Below are 19,168 nucleotides of genomic sequence, written 5' to 3'. Positions count from 1 at the left end.
AGAATAATTTTGATCAACAGAAAACACAGGAGAAGGTGTGTGTGTGGGGGGGGGGGGGGGGGGGGGATCCGGAGGAGGAGGTGAGGCAACGGAAAGAGTTCTCTTTTCGTGTCTTCCCCCATATTTTCTTGTTCTCCCGATCCCAATCTCTCATCCTGTAATAGATCTGTGTATCAGAGTTTATCAATCATGATCCGAAGTGTTACACATATCAAACCTGAGTAAAGTTTACCCCGTATAGAGAGGTTTTGCAGTCTCGTACGAAAGTGCTCTTGTGAACTTGAGCTCACATGCACCCTTTGCTACAGTAAAATCAAAAATATATATTAAAAAGTTCAAAAAAAAACTGATTTTTTGTGATAACAAACATTGATGTTTTCTCGCATGCGTGTAAAATTTTATGACAAAATGACATTCATGCAGGTCTCGGCGAAAAAAAACAAAATCAATGCTCGAAAATGCTTTCAAAAACAGTTTTTTTTCTAGCATAATTTTGTCTTTTTCGCCGAAGCCTTCACAAATGTCATTTCATCACGAAAATTGGCACACGTGTGTAACATACATCAATGTTTGTTGCCAAAAAGATTCAGATTTTTTTGAACTTTTAAATATTTTTTTGATTTTACTATAGCAAAGTGTGTATGTGAGCTCGAGCTCACATACTCCATGTCCCAGCACCGCACACAATCTACCAAATACTGCAGGAAGACATTTTTTGGAAGGTAATAAATTTATTTATTACTCATTGTGAGGCATCACATTATATCAAATTAATAGGAAAATATTTTTTGGGAGGAAAACCGGCCCCGGTGAATCAGATAAGACTGGCCTGGGAGTAACGAACATAACGCATGTGTGCCTATATATACGCATCGACATCAACCGTAGCCCAAATCATCCTCTGAGTAGTACGCACTCTCATCTTATCTGACGATCTTGAACCACCTGCGCGCGCACGAATGGCGAACTACTACATGAAGCAGGCCTTCCAGTTCCTGGCGCTTTTCCTGGTTCTTCTCGGATGCTTCGCGTCTCGCGCTCAGAGTAAGTTGCCACTTCTCGAATCGAAAATATGCGCCGCGCAGTGTAGTTTTTCAGGGGCGCTGCGCATTTCCTCTCTGATGAATCATCATCATGGTCGATTTGGTTGTAGACTAACCCGCTAAGCTTGTCGCTAGATACATCATCTACATCGGCATATGCTAAGGTACTTAATCTTGGAAACGTTTTGCAGGTCAAGGGCATGGCCCGGACATATTCTCATGCGAGAGGCAGTTGATGCGGCCATGCGACTTGTGTTACTGCTGCTTGTATGGCAACAATAAGGGAGTGTGCTATGCAACTGATGTGGACTGCAGGCTGGGCTGCCCTCCGCCTAAATTCACCCTCCCATGAACCTGAACATTTTCTTGTAATGTCTCTCATGTAGTACGTCTGTATTTCTATCGCCATACTCTGAAGAATAACTGGGCAGAATCAACTGATGTCAGATGCGTGTGTGCTTATCTGTTTGCACTACTTTTTCCGTTGAAAAAAATTTTGTTCCCAGTTTGCTGAAGCACAAACAGCTAGACCCTAATTTATGTGTGTAGGCGGCCTGATCTTTCACGTCGACTCTTGATCAGCAGTTCTCCTCCCTTGTTCTTCCTAGCAACCTTGGCGATGTGGTGAACAACCCTCCGTCGCTTAAATTTTCATGATGAAGAAAATGAAAAATCACTGATAATGCACACGATCTGACCGCCCTTGACTCGGATGTTTTCTGTATATTTGCATATTTCAAAAACAAATAAATCTCACATTTTTGTGAGATAAACTAATCGTACATAGGAGGCTGCCTCGTTACCAAACTTGTGGACGGTGAAGTTCAAAAAAAAAAACTTGTGGACGGTGTAATTTCTATTTATTTTATAGTAAAACTAGCTAGGATGGCATTTCCTAAAAAAAAACGTACATGTGCAGTACCCCTTGCAGTAATATAGACAACCCCATACATGGATAAGGACTAAACTGAACTTTTATAACAAAAAAAACTATTAAGGCAACAACCAAATTTAACGGTTCGGAAATCCAAATTGGCTCCCGGTAGCACGTGCTCCTGTGCACAAAAATGGTTTTTGAAATGTCTAAAAGGTCCCAACAAATTTTTTATGTATTCATAATCACATCCAAATGCTACATGCAAAGTTTTAAGCAAAAAGGTTAAAACATATTGGCATGTTAAATAAACAAACTGAAACACAAATGTTACCCCAAAATGTCACTTCAAGTTTGTTTTTTTCACCGACGAAACACTACACCTCCATTTTGCATTATTGTCAAACATGATTGCGACACAAACACGGACATCCACTCGGAATATAATACTACCTTTTGTACTATAGCTCCGTTTCAGAACCTTTTAAAAGCATTTTACTACTTTTTCTGAATTGTTGTTCATCTGGGAGCATTTGCTCCTGGGAGCCAAAACGCCGGCGGTTCGACTCGGAATATAATACTAACATATTTAGAAGGAAATGACTCCTAAGTGACATATCTAAGGGGTCACCTTGTACTATATGATCTTTTTCTATGTCGTGTTTCCTCCTTTGATGCATACTAGCTAAATACCCGTGCATTGCCACCAAATAACAAGCAAAGTATGTGCGGGTCACTTATTTTATTTTTCAAATGGATAGAGCGCAACATATGTTCAGTTTTTTTTACTACATAGTATAAGCGTGAATATTATTTTCCTCCTTTCTTTTTGGCCATCATGTGCACCGTACCATTTCTCCTTCGCTACCTTCATCATGGACCATCATTGGCCAAACGTGGATAGCCTAATTGTGATATGTGTCCTCTCCTTGCGCCTTTGAAACATGGTTAATGATTGGTTGCACTTGATTGACTTCGAAACTTCGGATTGGCACATCGAGGATTCTGTCAGAGATTGGTGGACTAACATATCCAATTGAGCCGCACCGAGCACTCCAAACCAGTTGCACGTTCCGCCCTCACGGCCACGGCGACAGTCGTGGTCGCCCAAGAAATCCGGGGCCGCCGCCCCGGTACCCCATCTCCGTTGGACGAACCATGCCGTCCAGGGCCGCCGTGAAGCTCCGGCCGGAGTTCCCGCCCCGCCGCCATCAGTCGCGCAAGGAGGATGAGCGGCCGTTGACCGAAGGCGTCCTTCGTAGTGGCGGAGGGGAGCATGATCGAAGGGAAGGGGTGGCAGCTGCGCTAGGGTTCCACCCAAGTCACCCCTCCCGGGGGCGATACGGGGGCTGGCTCCCTGTAGGTCGGTCAATAATATATAAGGAAAATCTATTGCCTCCGTTTCAAAAAAATGTCATGAAAATTCTTCTAAATCAACGCTATGAAGTGATGAAGTAGTTCTTCATAGTCACTGAACAAGACAAACATGTGCAAATAGGCATTCATATTATGCTGTTGTTTCACGAAGACACATGACAAATGTTTGGTCTGGCTGAGTTTTGACTACATCACCATAACTTTGACATTTTTTCCACTTCTGCTTGTCTTGCAAACCCTGATGTAAGTTCTCACACACACCAAGAAGGCCCATCGTATTAGCCCCCCGATAACATCATTGGAATCATTAGCATCCCTAAAGAACTAGATGGAAAGTGCGGCTTGCCGCACCCCCGCACCCTGATACGTCTCCAACGTATCTATAATTTATGAATCATTCATGCTATATTAACTATGTGTTTTGAATGATTATGGGCTTTATTTTCCACTTTTATATTATTTTTGGGACTAACCTATTAACCGGAGGCCCAACCCAGATTTGTTGTTTTATGCCTATTTCAGTGTTTCGAGGAAAAGGAATATCAGACGGAGTCAAAACGGAACGAAATCAACTGGAGAAGTTATTTTTGGAAGGAAAGCCACCCGATGGACTTGGAGTGCACGTCGGGAGATACGGGAGGTGCTCACAAGGGTGGGGGGCGCGCCCTACCCCCTGGGCGCGCCCCCTGCCTCGTGGGGCCCCCGTAGCTCCACCGACGTACCCCCTGCACCCATATATACTCACGTACCCTAAAACTTTCAGAACAGAACCTAGATCGGGAGTTCCGCCGCCGCAAGCCTCTGTAGCCACCAAAAACCAATCGGTACCCTGTTCCGGCACCCTGCCGGAGGGGGATCCCATCACCGGAGGCCATCTTCATCATCCCGGCGCTATCCATGACGAGGAGGGGGTAGTTCACCCTCGGGGCTGAGGGTATGTACCAGTAGCTATGTGTTTGATCTCTCTCTCTCGTGTTCTCTCTCGTGTTCTCTCTCGTGTTCCTCTATGGCACGATCTTGATGTATCCCGGGCTTTGCTATTGTAGTTGGATCTTATGATGTTTCTCCCCCTCTACTCTCTTGTGATGAATTGAGTTTCCCTTTTGAAGTTATCTTATTGGATTGAGTCTTTATGAGAACACTTGATGTATGTCTTGCCGTGATTATCTGTGTGACAATGGAATATCATGCGTCACTTGATGTATGTTTTGGTGACCAACTTGCGGGTTCCACCCATGAACCTATGCATAGGGGTTGGCACACGTTCTTGACTCTCCGGTAGTAGCTTTGGGGCACTCTTTGAAGTACTTTTATGTTGGTTGGATGAATCTGAGATTGTGTGACGCATATCGTATAATCATGCCCACGGATACTTGAGGTGACAATGGAGTATCTAGGTGACATTAGGGCTTTGGTTGATTTGTGTTTTAAGGTGTTATTCTAGTATGAACTCTATGATGGATTGAGCGAAAAGAATAGCTTTATGTTATTTTACTACGAACTCTTGAATAGATAGAACAGAAAGGATAGCTTTGAGGTGGTTTCGTACCCTACCATAATCTCTACGTTTGTTCTCCGCTATTAGTGGCTTTGGAGTGACTTTTTATTGCATGTTGAGGGCTTGTTATATGATCTATCTATGTTATTATTGTTGAGAGAACTTGCACTAGTGAAAGTATGAACCCTAGGCCTTGTTTCCTACCATTGCAATACCGTTTACGCTCACTTTTACCACTTGTTACCTTGCTGTTTTTATTATTTCAGATTACAAAAACCTATATCTACTATCTATTTTGCACTTGTATCTTCATCTCTTCGCCGAACTAGTGCACCTATACAATTTACCATTGTATTGGGTGTGTTGGGGACACAAGAGACTCTTTGTTATTTGGTTGCAGGGTTGTTTGAGAGAGACCATCTTCATCCTACGCCTCCTACGGATTGATAAACCTTAGGTCATCCACTTGAGGGAAATTTGCTACTGTCCTGCAAACCTGTGCACTTGCAAGCCCAACAACGTCTACAAGAAGAAGGTTGTGTAGTAGACATCAAGCTCTTTTCTGGCGCCATTGCCGGGGAGGCTAGGTAAAGGGTACTCACACTCAGTCACTAAGCTCTTTTCTGGCGAGGTGAGTGCTTGAAGGTATATCTTTAGATCTTGCAATCGAATCTTTTTGTTTCTTGTTTTAGCACTAGTTTAGTTTATAAAGAAAAACTACCAAAAAATGAAGTTAAGTTTGTCTCAAACTCTTCACCTTTTTAATATCTTTCGTGAGTATGATGGAAAGGATAATTGTGCTCAAGTGCTAGAAGAAGAAATCTCTAAATTGTTTGGCACTAAATATTTGAATGATGAGCATGATTGCAATGTTGTTAGTACGAATTCTTTGAATATCCATGATGCTAATGATGATCGCACTAGTTATGATGAAAATGTCTCCTATAAACATGTCAATTTTTGTGGAGTGCATTGGGTTTGTAAGTACACACCAAATAGGGAAGATAGATATTGCAAGAGGCATAAGTACTTAGAAACCAAATTGTTGCAAGAAGAGCTAGATGAATGTGCTAAAAGATTTAATATTTTTCGCGCTCCTTGTGAACTTTGCAATGAACATGGTCATTTGAAGCTCCAATGCTATTTGTTTTATGATCAAGTCGTGTCCAAATATTATGATAATTTGATTACCCTTGAGCATCATAAAGAGCTTAGCCTTCTTTTGGGTTATGAAGAAATGAAACGTATAACTGAGGGTATTCCAAAATTTAGTCTTGATAAAATTCTTGATTTTGATCTAGAGAAAATTTATATGTATTGTGCGGAGAATTGCATTGGAAATCCTTATGTTGCCACTTACTAAAGAAAAGAAAGAAAATGGAAGATTATGAGAATACTAATGAAAGGGAAGAGGCTTCCCAATCTCCTCCTATTATTTCTTATGATGAATCAGGTAACGAGGAGGAGCTTTCTATTCAGCCAATCTCATCAATAAGGAGCTCAAAGAGGAAGGTTGAACCTACACATAATGTGAAGAAGAAAAAGAAAAGAAGGAGAAACAAAGGTAAAAAGGTATCCCTCCCAAATGATGTTGCTCCTACTACTACTTGTGATGATGATAATTGCTATACTATTGGTGCTATTCATATTTTTAATGATGAGAGTGATTATGCTTATGATATGAAAGGGCTCAAACTTGGGGAAGCTATGTTTGATGAGGATGGAATATTTGAGAATATATTTTATGGAATTAATGTTTGTCCCAAGCTTGGGGATGCTACGTTTAATGAAGTTAATATTTTTAGCATCCCAAGTTTTGATATGCAAAGTTCTTATGATGATAGCATGCCTCTTTATGATGATTATATTAATGAAAGTGAGTTTGGAAGAGTGTCAACTTTAGGAAGTAGTGATCCCACTATTTTGGAGGATGTTGAATCTTATTGTGATGAATATGAAAGTGAATTTGGAAGAGTGTCAACTTTATTTAGTGATTCCACTATCTTGGGAGAGGTTTCAATCGATTATGATGAGAACGAAGTTGCTACTTATGATGATTATTGTGATGAAACTTATGCTATAAAAAGTAGTGAGGATTATATTTACAAATCTTGTCATGATTATGATTACCCTTTTTCTGAACATTACTCTTTAATGTGAAAATAATTTTTAGTGTTCAAGTCTCTCATGATACTCCCACTATTCTGAACGAGAAGAATTTTGCTTATATTAAGAGTAGTAAATTTTCTATGCTTGTAGATCAGGAAAAGATTGCTTTAGGTGCTGGTTATATTGTTGAATTCATTCATGATGCTACTGAAAATTATTATGAGAGAGGAACATATGCTTGTAGGAATTGCATTAATGTCAAGTTTCCTCTCTATGTGCTTAAAATTTTGAAGTTATGCTTGTGTTACCTTCCTATGCTAGTTGATTATTGTTCCCATAAGTTGTTTGCTCACAAAATCCCTATGCATAGGAAGTGGGTTAGGCTTAAATGTGCTAGTCATATGCTTCATGATGCTCTCTTTATGTTTCAATTCTTATCTTTTATGTGAGCATCATTGCCATCATCATGCCTAGCTAGAAAGGCATTAAAGAAAAGCGCTTGTTGGGAGACAACTCAATATTTATCCTTACTGTTTTTGTGTGTCCACATGATTATGCTACCGTATTAATCATGTGTTATAGCTTTTGTTTCAATAAAGTGCCAAGTAGAACCTTTGGGAAGACTTGGGTGAAGTTTATATGATCTTGCTGTGAAAAACAGAAACTTTAGCGCTCACGAGAATAGCTTCCATTTTTAACTGGAGAGTGATTTTAGGTTGATTCTTTTTGCAGATGATTAATAGACAAATTTCTCAGGTCCAGAAATGTATTTCATAATTTTTGGGGTTCCAGAAGTATACGTTTGATACATATTACTACAAACTGTTCTGTTTTTGACAGATTCTGTTTTCTATGTGTTGTTTGCTTATTTTGATGAATCTATGGCTAGTATTAAGTGGTATGAACCATAGAGAAGTTAGAATACAATAGATATTACACCAATATGAATTTATAATGAGTTCATTACAGTACCTAAGTGGTGGTTTTATTTTCTTATACTAACGGAGCTTACGAGTTTTGTTTTGAGTTTTGTGTGGTTGAAGTTTTCAAGTTTTGGGTAAAGATTCGATGGACTATAGAATAAGAAGTGGGAAGAGCCTAAGCTTGGGGATGCCCAAGTCACCCCAAGGTAACGTTCAAGGACAACCAAGCAACTAAGCTTGGGGATGCCCCGGAAGGCATCCCCTCTTTCGTCTTCGTTCATCGGTAACTTTACTTGGAGCTATATTTTTATTCGCCACATGATATGTGTTTTGCTTGGAGCGTCATTTTCTTTTATTAGTTTTTGCTTGTTGTTAGTTAGAATAATGTTTTGCATCTTTAGTTTCAATAAAAAAAGTCAAGGATAGCCTTTGCCATGCTTATTTTGCTAGTATGCATGTTGCTGTTTGAAAACAAAAAGTTTACCTCTGTTGCAAAAATTCCCTAGAAAAGTCAGAGCATGGTCTAACGTTGAATCTTTTTGAATATTAAGCTCAGATAAATTTATTACAGTGGGAATTTTAGTTCATAATTTTTTGGATCAGGGAAGTATTGATACTCTTGCATTCTTTACAGACTGTACTGTTTTGGCAGATTGCTGTTATGTTTGCGTTGTTTGCATATGTTTGCTTGTTTAATGATTCTATTTGAGGATAGGAGTATTAAATATGCAGAGACATTTAGTATTCAATGTTGAATAATAATGTTAGTGATTTGTTACAGTAGAAGATGATAAGGTTTGCATTGGTTTATACTAACCTATCTCACGAGTTCTTGTTGAGTTTGTTGTGAATGAAGCTTTTGATAAAAAGAGAAACCGTGACATGAAAGGAATTAAGGAGGCACAAAAGTTCAAGCTTGGGGATACCCAAGGCACCCCAAGATAATATTTCAAGAAGTCTCAAGCATCTAAGCTTGGGGATGCCCCGGTAGGCATCCCACCTTTCTTCTTCAACAATCATCGGTTAGTATCGGTTGAGCCTAAGTTTTTGCTTCTTCACATGAGTTGTGCTATCCTTGCAGTGTCATTTTATTTTGATTTTCTTGTTGCTTGAATACAATACCAAGATCTGAAATTCTTTTATGAGAGAGATTCCTTACATAGTTGCATAATTATTTAGCTACTCATTGATCTTCACTTCTATCTTTTTGAGTAGTTTGTCGTTTACTCGTGTGCTTCACTTATATCCTATGAGTAAATGGTTGAATGAGTTGAATGTCATAAATCTGAATTTATATATGTTTCATTTGCTTATCCCATGGGGAGTAATGACTTCACATCTAAGAAGTAGAGGTTGTAAATTTATTGACGGTTAGCAAGCATTGTATTAGTCATTTGAACAATTCATGAAAGAATATTGAAGAAAGAGAGATTTCACATATAAATATATTATCATAGACATCTTTTATAATTGTGAGCACTCATTAAGTATGACATGCTAAAGAGTTGATGTTTGACAAGGAAGACAACGCAATGGGTTATGTTTTCTCGCATCTCAGTTAAAGTATATTGTCATGGATCATTCAAACATGTTGAGCTTGCCTTTCTCCCCTTGCTAGCCTAAATATCTGTACTAAGCGGGAATACTGCTTGTGCATCCAATATCCTTAAACCCAGTTTTTGCCATGAGTGTCCACCATACCTACCTATATGCGGTATTTACCTGCCGTTCCAAGTAAATTTGCATGTGTCAAACTCTAAACCTTCAAATTATAATCTGTTTTGTATGCCTGAATTGCTCATGTAGCAACTAGGGGCTGTCAGTGTCTTCCATGCTAGGTGGGTTATTCTCAAGAGGAGTGGACTCCGCTCCTCATTCACGAGAAAGTGGCGGTAACTGGGATGCCCAGTCCCATGATCAAAAAGATCAAAATCAAATCAAAATAATTAAACAAAACTCCCCCAGGATTGTTGTTAGTTGGAGGCACTCGTTGTTTCGAGCAAGCCATGGATTGATGCTTGTTGGTGGTTGGGGGAGTATAAACTTTTACCATTCTGTTTGGGAACCGCCTATAATGTATGTAGTATGGAAGATATTGGGAACTCTTGGTTGTTATGTTGACAATGACTCAATGAGATCATACCTCTCAAAATTATTTATCTCTATTTCAAAATTGAGCTTTGGCACCTCTGCAAATCCCTGCTTCCCTCTGCGAAGGGCCTATCTTTTACTTTATGCAAGAGTCAAGGTGATCTTCACCTTTCCCTTTTTCATTTTATCCTTTGGCAAGCACTTCGTGGTGGGGTGATCCTGATATATATATATCCAATTGGATGTACGTTAGCATGAACTATTATTGTTGACATCACCCAAAGGTGAATACGTTTGGAGGCAACATTATAAGCCCCAATCTTTCTCTGTGTCTGATTAAAACTTCATAACCACAAGTATTGCGTGAGTGTTAGCAATTGTAGAAGACTATATGATAGTTGAGTATGTGGAGTTTGCTATTCCTGAAAATAAGATGAATTGCAATTGTTTTGATGACTAAGAATGAAGTTTGCTAGTTTTCAAGAAAGTTTATGGTCTATGCTTTAACATGTGAATTGCTTGTTACTAGTTCGTGAAAAGTTTTATGAGATGAACTACTGTTATGACATATATGATGCTAGAAAAGGTGATTGAAATTATCATTGATCAAACTTGTGCACCTCTAGCATTCACACTTCATAAATTCTTTTTTTTATCATTTACCTACTCGAGGACGAGTAGGAATTAAGCTTGGGGATGTTGATACGTCTCCAACGTATCTATAATTTATGAAGCATTCATGCTATATTACTATGTGTTTTGAATGATTATGGGCTTTATTTCCACTTTTATATTATTTTTGGGACTAACCTATTAACTGGAGGCCCAGCCCAGATTTATTGTTTTATGCCTATTTCGGTGTTTCGAGGAAAAGGAATATCAGACGGAGTCAAAACGAAACGAAATCAACTGGAGAAGTTATTTTTGGAAGGAAAGCCACCCGATGGACTTGGAGTGCACGTCAGGAGATATGGGAGGTTCTCACGAGGGTGGGGGGCGCGCCCTACCCCCCTGGGCGCGCCCCCTTGCCTCGTGGGGCCCCCGTAGCTCCACCGACGTACCCCCTGCACCCATATATATTCACGTACCCTAAAACTTCCAGAACAGAACCTAGATCGGGAGTTCTGCCACCGCAAGCCTCTGTAGCCACCAAAAACCAATCGGGACCCTGTTCCGGCACCCTGCCGGAGGGGGGTCCCATCACCGGAGGCCATCTTCATCATCCCGGCGCTATCCATGATGAGGAGGGGGTAGTTCACCCTCGGGGCTGAGGGTATGTACCAGTAGCTATGTGTTTGATCTCTCTCTCTCTCTCTGGTGTTCTCTCTCGTGTTCCTCTATGCCACGATCTTGATGTATCCCGAGCTTTGCTATTGTAGTTGGATCTTATGATGTTTCTCCCCCTCTACTCTCTTGTGATGAATTGAGTTTCCCTTTTGAAGTTATCTTATTGGATTGAGTCTTTATGAGAACACTTGATGTATGTCTTGCCGTGATTATCTGTGTGACAATGGGATATCATGCGTCACTTGATGTATGTTTTGGTGACCAACTTGCGGGTTCCACCCATGAACCTATGCATAGGGGTTGGCACACGTTCTTGACTCTCCGGTAGTAGCTTTGGGGCACTCTTTGAAGTACTTTTATGTTGGTTGGATAAATCTGAGATTGTGTGACGCATATCATATAATCATGCCCACGGATACTTGAGGTGACAATGGAGTATCTAGGTGACATTAGGGTTTTGGTTGATTTGTGTCTTAAGATGTTATTCTAGTATGAACTCTATGATGGATTGAGCGGAAAGAATAGTTTTATGTTATTTTACTACGAACTCTTGAATAGATAGAACAAAAAGGATAGCTTTGAGGTGGTTTCGTACCCTACCATAATCTCTACGTTTGTTCTCCGCTATTAGTGGCTTTGGAGTGACTTTTTGTTGCATGTTGAGGGCTTGTTATATGATCTATCTATGTTATTATTGTTGAGAAAACTTGCACTAGTGAAAGTATGAACCCTAGGCCTTGTTTCCTACCATTGCAATATCGTTTACGCTCACTTTTACCACTTGTTACCTTGCTGTTTTTATTATTTCATATTACAAAACCTATATATACTATCTATTTTGCACTTGTATCTTCATCTCTTCGCCGAACTAGTGCACCTATACAATTTACCATTATATTGGGTGTGTTGGGGACACAAGAGACTCTTTGTTATTTGGTTGCAGGGTTGTTTGAGAGAGACCATCTTCATCCTACGCCTCTTACGAATTGATAAACCTTAAGTCATCCACTTGAGGGAAATTTGCTACTGTCCTACAAACTTGTGTACTTGCAGGCCCAACAACGTCTACAAGAAAAAGGTTGTGTAATAAACATCACACCCCTGCTGAGTGCGGTCACATACAACCTAACATAGTAGGACGTGCTTCAAATTCAATAAGTTGACATGTCACGGAACCAAGAATGTCTTCATAGATACATAATTGTGTCCAACACATGGCATCCATCCAGACTGGACCAAAAGGTGGTGCAATCATTTACACCGAAGGCTTAGCAACATAACATTTTGATTCCAAAAGTAAACCAACACGATGAGTCATCACAAATTAAATATGGTAGTTCAGTAATTATAGACAAAGGGATCCATAAGGCCTGTGCAATATAAAGAGCCTAAGTAGCTGCCATGTAACCTAATATTTGATAGCTTTGTCAGGTCGTCCCGTTGCTCAGCTCTTTCTTGACATTGATATATGAACCTGTCACAATTATACAATTTAACCAATGAAATCATAGGAAGCATTTGCATAATAGTATGAGTCTGATGATAATTATAAGCCGTTATAATGAAAGAACCGTCGCCTACTACTATGCCATGTCAGTGTGTTACTCTAGAAAGTGAAAAGTCCATGTCCATGTTGATCTGCAGCGTCCAGGTCGTTCAGCACGTCCTCCGTCTTCGGTGACAGACTTGAATTTGGCGAGCCACCTCCCAACAACTTCCCCGTCTCTCCCTCCTTGGCGCGGCCTATCATCCGCATCGTGTAAACGGCTTCCAGATCTTGCATCTTGTCCATCATGGCATCAACATAGTCTTTAAACCTCCACAGCCGGGCGACCTCCTTTGTGGCGAGTTCACCAAGCATGTTCACGATTTGTTTCCCCATGGTGCTAGCATATGCCTTGATGCATCCTGGTTGGAGACCCTTTAGCTGAGCGATCAAACAACACCGTACGGCCTGCTAAAAAACAACATCGCTTGGTTATTACTGGTCATATAATGTTCCTATCAATTGAAGCAGACTAAACATGAGTTAACATTAGGAAAGGTCATGAACAGTGTGAAAGCCGGTGCCCCCGAGTCTCCTTGTAGACGAAGACCCATATATCCCTTCTAGCTGCCTTGACAAATTGACACATATATCCCTTTTGTATTTGCCTTCTATTAAACGAACATGATCTTGCACACATCCACATGGGTCTAATTGGCATTTGCTCAATGGTTGGATTGAGAAACTCCAGAAGATACATCTTAGTATATGTAACAGAGAAGTGTTGCAGTGAGGGAGACTGAAGTTATATGGTGCGGTTAAGCAAAGCACATTAAGGCATATGACAAAGTGTAAATTAATTCACACCATTCTTTTTCCAGGAGTGGTGAATGTGATGTTCATTTGACAGACATAAAACTGAAGGGCAGGTACTCTTGAACAAACCAGCTGCTTTATCCAAAGGAGAGTCGCATATTTCATTCTTAGAAAAGAGTAGATGCACATCATCATATGCTGGTGAGTATTTATATTGCAGAAATTATAATTAGAGGCATCTATGTTCATGTCCCAAACCAAAAACATGTGCCTTTGAAAATCCTAGGATCTGTTCAGGGTAATATGACTTAAGAAAATATACAATACATGTAAAAGTATCCTGAAGAGAGAGAGAGATGAGGAGAAGGGAGACGGATCAACAAACCTGGATGAACGGGGCTTGGGTTGAGCGGAGGCGGGGCATGAGGTTGAATCGCCCATAGGGGAGGGAGCAGCAAATGGGTCGTGCATTCATAGGCTAAATCTTATCTTGCCATTCTTACTAATTAGTAGCCAAAACATTACATCTCCAATTTTAGTAAGGCTGGCAGAGAAAAGAAACATACACAGACAAACTATTAGAGGGAGCCTTTAAAAAAACATTAGAGGGAGTAGTCTGTACCAACACATGCTAACTTAATTGATTTTCAAATATATTAAATAAATCGATATTGCCGGTAATCAGGATACATTGACTCTTCAGAAAGACAAGAATGTAGCACTTGCAAAGTATGTACTTGTAAGAACTGAGTGACATTTATAGTAACAGATAATGATCGTTGTCTTAAAGCAAAAAATGACTATAGAGGTGTAGTTCTAAAAAGGGAGCACTTGCAAAGCATGTACATACATTGATAGTAGTATATAATGATTGTTGTCACAGATAATGGGCATGAACAGCCGAGTCACCAAAGCAACAGATTACCAGCAGGTACAAACAACTTAAACCTGAACTTTTATACTTAAACCAGTGGATAAAGAAAAGGCAAGTTGCTCCAACAAACAATTCATTCCGAAACTACATGGATGCCAACATACAAAACAGAGAATGGTAGAAGAGAATCACCTGCAACAAAGGCAGTCCAAAGAAGCAGCAAGCCTTAACAACGGCACCAAACAATAGTGACAAGAATTTTCCCCAGCAACGGTTCTAGAAAGCACGGACAAATCCTAACAACGCCCCTGTGCATCTCAAAAGAACAAACCTAAATAAGCAACAACACCACACATGACCAACAATAACTTAGGGGCTGTTTGGTTCTAAGCCTAGCATTGCCAAACTTTGCCACATATTTTTGCCAAGCTTGCCTAAGGTTAGTTCACCAAAATGAAAGCCACAAGTTGGCAAGCCTAAGGGAATCTTGCCACATTTTGTATGTGTATGCCATGTGGGGTCCAAGTGTGGCTTGCCGAAGGTGTGGCTTGACCCAAACACTCACCTAAGTTAGTCAAACTTGCCTAGCTTTAGGTGTGGCAACATTTGGCAAAGTTAGTCACAAACCAAACAGCCCCTTAGATGCCAAAACCATACCAAGAACCATACATTGGAACATAAAAAATCATAGCCTAATGATCATACACGGACTACCTCTTATTGGATTTTCATGACTCAAGGCTTGAATCGAAATCCACAATTTATTTCACCATCATGACACATCATAACCAGCAAACAGAAGGGCCGCTAAAATATCATATGCATACGCGGGCCACATGTTTCTTGACAGAGCAACGGCCAAACAGATTGAATCCACAACCATCTACTCATACGACAAGGAATAATCACACAGAACATCTAAAACCATACATGAACTAATGATCGGGAAGACATGACAGGATCTAAAAAAAATATTTGGTTTCCACCATTGAGTTGATAGAATTAGAGCAAATCATGGTATAATGTTTTTGGAAACATTTCAAAGCAATAAAAAAGAACAGATGCAAGCTCTGTTCCACTCGGTGCATATAACCAGGACAATAAGCCGATCCTTGATTTGTGAAGAGAAGGAAAAAATCATCCGCCGCTAGAACAACAATTCATCCAAAGCAGAACAAAAAAAATCAAAACTCTTGTGTACCACTATGCTTAAAAGAACTGACAAACAATACCATATATGTGCCAATTTGATAGAAAAGGAAGAGAACAAATTCATGTTTATCAAAAAAGCAGAAGCTAATTGATAAAAAAAACATGCCTAAAGCATAGCAGTAATGTCAAGTATCAACATGCGATAGCAGCTCTATTACATTACAAAGTAGAGCGAATAAAAGGAGGGGGTTCAGAAGCAATAGTTGTCATGTAACAGTAAGAACATTGCACACAACTAATATTCCAATACATAAATCAAGACTACTGTTTGCTAGAGTAAGTAAAGAAAATAATTAACATGTTTGTTGGTTTAAAAGTTCACACAAATATGCATAAACCATGTATCCAGTCATTTGTTGTTCACCCTCATACAATTAAGATTCCAGCCGGGTGCGGCAAGCCGCACTTCCTAACTCACAATTGACTGAGCAAAAGGCCAGATATGTGTAGCAGTTTATAAAATACAAAGTAAAGAGAACACAACAATTAGCAGATTTTAATAACAAATGGAGCCTGCAATGATCGTCGCTGAGCACGACTTGAACAATTCCATTGATGTTTGAGCATCAGACCATGTAAAATCTGAGGCCAGACTAACTTTCCTTACAATGAATCCTCGTCGTACCTGCATGAATCATATACAATAGGAATTTTAAAAAGTCGACCCCCATCAAACCGGATTATATGATTTGACGTATGAAAATATCAGACAGAGGACCATTGTGTTCAGATAATTCCAGTTATATACCATCACCACTTAACAAAATAGCATAAAAGGGTGAAGCTATCAGGGTGCTTGGACTTTCTATAACATGTATCTGAAGCTAACCATGCTTACCAGTGAGAGCATCCTAAAGATTTTTGTAATAACACGAAGGACAGAAAAACCACATAGATGCACAAACCCTAGTTGACCAGATCAAAAAAAGCAGAGGAGAATCGATTAACGGTTCAGAACATACCCTGTTGACTGGTGTTGCCGTGGATCGGAAAGCTCATGCGCCTGTCGCTGGTGTAGCAAGCAAGAGCTCCCTACGCGCGCTTGGGATAATAGTCACTATGTTCATATATGTAGATACTGAACCCAAATGAGAACACTGCATGTAATAAGCTTAAAAGAGTTATTGTTGGCCAGCCACCCTTGTATCCATGAAGAATGCATAACAAGTCCAATTACTTACTGGAGAACATGTGAAGCCATGAACAGTTCGGGCTCACAACCACACACATGTGGTCGCCTAATCTGGAATGTATGTATGAAATCGCCTTCAACAAACCTGTCAATCATGGATGCAAGGAAACACAACAGTTCAAAATGTATCGATAATAATTATCGACGCCACATTTACATTTTAAAACCAGAAGAGCAAACATAACAACAACAATGTTCATCAACTAACCATTAAGTCTCTTCCCGTCTAGTGACAGATTCATCAGCGGCCTAAACAATGATGGATTTGTATAGCTGCTTCCTGAATTCATCAGCTAGCTTTCATTTAAGATTTTCATTAGGTATAGGTTTCCCTGAGAGGACGCATGCTCTATGTACCACAGAGCAAAATAAGCAACTCCCATCTCCTGGGATGCCTGGCAAATCAAGGTAAAACAGTCACAGGCAGTAGCCTAATGCCTTTCTGACATATCCACAAATATAACTTCTTCACTTGTACTTGAGGCTCCACGTCATCTTTTTTTTTCTTTTGTTGCACACCATCATTTTCCTTTTGTTGCACACCATCCTTTTCCTTTTTGTTGCTGCCAATGAAAAGTATAGTAATTAGTTTGTAAATGAACAATACAACATATCATGTACCGTCACTATACGATGGAAAATCAAGACATAAATTTTCTGAACAGTCACTATACAATGGCAAATCAAGGCATAAATTTTCAGCACTAAAAAAAGTACTAAAACAAATTTAATATATTCTATTTTTACCAGCTCCCTATAAGATCTTTTGGTTCATAAAAGGTAGGAGATTCAGAGAAAGTGAAAAGAATGATCACCCATACTTAAGCCCTTGGCATGAACAGGTTAGCTGAAGAAGAGATATATGTTGACTACATCACCATTGGTGAGCTCAAACATGATAGAAAAGTGACTTGATCAAGAAAAGTAGTGCACATATTGTCCTCCACCAATTGATCAGCAAGCTATGAAAAGAGTTCTGGAAACCATGTGAATCCATACAACCAGTTAGCTACGATTGATTGCTGTAGCTTCTCTTAAATTCAACAATATCTGATTTTCAGAACAATATCTGATTTTCAGAACAATATCTAATTTCAGAACTGCTATATCTAAAGGTCAAACCATGGCATACATATTCAGAGAAAGAAGATAAGTTCAGTTTGGTTTGTACTGCAGGCTCACATATCAGTTAAGTTTGGTTTGTATTGCAGGCGGTCAGAACAACAAACTAATCGAGGAACAAGATAAGGGACCTGTTAGCTGATGGCCTGATGTGCTGCAGGCGGCCGGAATCGAGCGTTCTTGGTCAGTGGAGCAGGGAGCTTGGTCCAGGCGGCGACGGCGCTCCATGACCATAGGTGCTGTTGGTGGTGGCCCTTCCATGGCTTCGCCCTGGTCATGGTCATGGAGATGGGAATGGGTCAGAGAGGGAGGGAGAAGAGACGGGGAGGGGTCAGAGAGAGACAGAGACAGCGAGATAGGAGAAGAGGAGGGATTCGTACCCACAGATCCATGGCTGCGTGGTCGCCTCCTCCTGCCTGATGCCCACGGGCTAGGGTTCGGGATCCATGGCTCCTCCTCCACCGTTGCGGCTGCGTGGTCGTGGAGGAGGACGGCGTCGTGGATCTGGCCGCCGGGGATATGGGTGAGGAAGCAGGCTCCATGGAGAGGCGGGGGGCGGCGCGATGGGGAGAGGCGGGAGGAGCGCCGTAGTCCACGACGGTGAGCCGCGCTCCTCCTGCTGAGCAGCGAGAGGGCGGGGAGAAGGGGAGGGCGCGAGGGGGCGGGGACGAGCGGGGGCAACAACGCGGGCGGGGAGGAGAGGAAGGAGCCGCCTAGGCGTGCGGGGCCACGCGGTGGCGTGTTGGGGAAGGAAGAACGCGGGCGCAGGAGCCGCCGCCGCCGTCGCCGGATGAGGAGCGAGCGAGTGAGGGAGGCAGCTGTGTGGGAGGGAGGGAGGGAGGCGGCTGCAGGAGCGAGCGAGGGAGGAGGCGGCTAGGTCTCCGTCAAAGGAGCGGGCCCCTTTTATACCCCCACGACCGAAATGCCCTGGTGGGGGTACGGTATTTACATTCTGTTGCAATTGAAATTTTATCCAACGGCTCACAGCGATTTGGTAAATATCCGACGCTTCATGTGAGCCGAGCCCGAGATCCGACGGCCTGAATCGCATCAAGAAACCGATCTGACGGCCGAAAATCCAAAGCGCTGAGGAGGCTTCATTTTTGTCTCAGACTACAATGGGAAGCATTGTCTAGATATACTGTATATACGAGTAATAGCGAATTGAGAACAGGGGTGCTGAGACGTTCCCTTCAAAGTGGCAGGAAGAGATATAACACATAAAATATACTGTATAGGTTAACGACAGATGTCTAATTCAAAC

General features: G+C 40.9%; 1 long non-coding RNA gene across 7 annotated transcripts; it reads right to left on the bottom strand.

The window, feature by feature from the left end:
• Positions 1 to 12,484: 12,484 nt before the first annotated feature.
• Positions 12,485 to 18,776, bottom strand: LOC123128008 (uncharacterized). Of its 7 annotated transcripts, XR_006462896.1 has the most exons (10): positions 18,285 to 18,776; positions 18,036 to 18,174; positions 17,598 to 17,758; positions 17,261 to 17,345; positions 16,991 to 17,177; positions 16,772 to 16,867; positions 16,553 to 16,687; positions 14,571 to 16,215; positions 13,890 to 14,048; positions 12,485 to 13,156 (listed from the first exon to the last, which is right to left on the bottom strand). It is a non-coding gene; the product is annotated as an uncharacterized lncRNA (long non-coding RNA). The 7 variants fall into 7 exon arrangements; XR_006462888.1 differs by having other exon boundaries at positions 16,991 to 17,345; XR_006462889.1 differs by having other exon boundaries at positions 16,991 to 17,345; positions 17,604 to 17,758.
• Between the last annotated feature and the right edge of the window lie 392 nt (positions 18,777 to 19,168).

The sequence above is a fragment of the Triticum aestivum genome, chromosome 1B, assembly GCF_018294505.1.
Source record: "Triticum aestivum cultivar Chinese Spring chromosome 1B, IWGSC CS RefSeq v2.1, whole genome shotgun sequence".
Classification (NCBI taxonomy): Eukaryota; Viridiplantae; Streptophyta; class Magnoliopsida; order Poales; family Poaceae; genus Triticum; species Triticum aestivum.
This window is presented reverse-complemented; position numbering and strand designations above follow the sequence as displayed.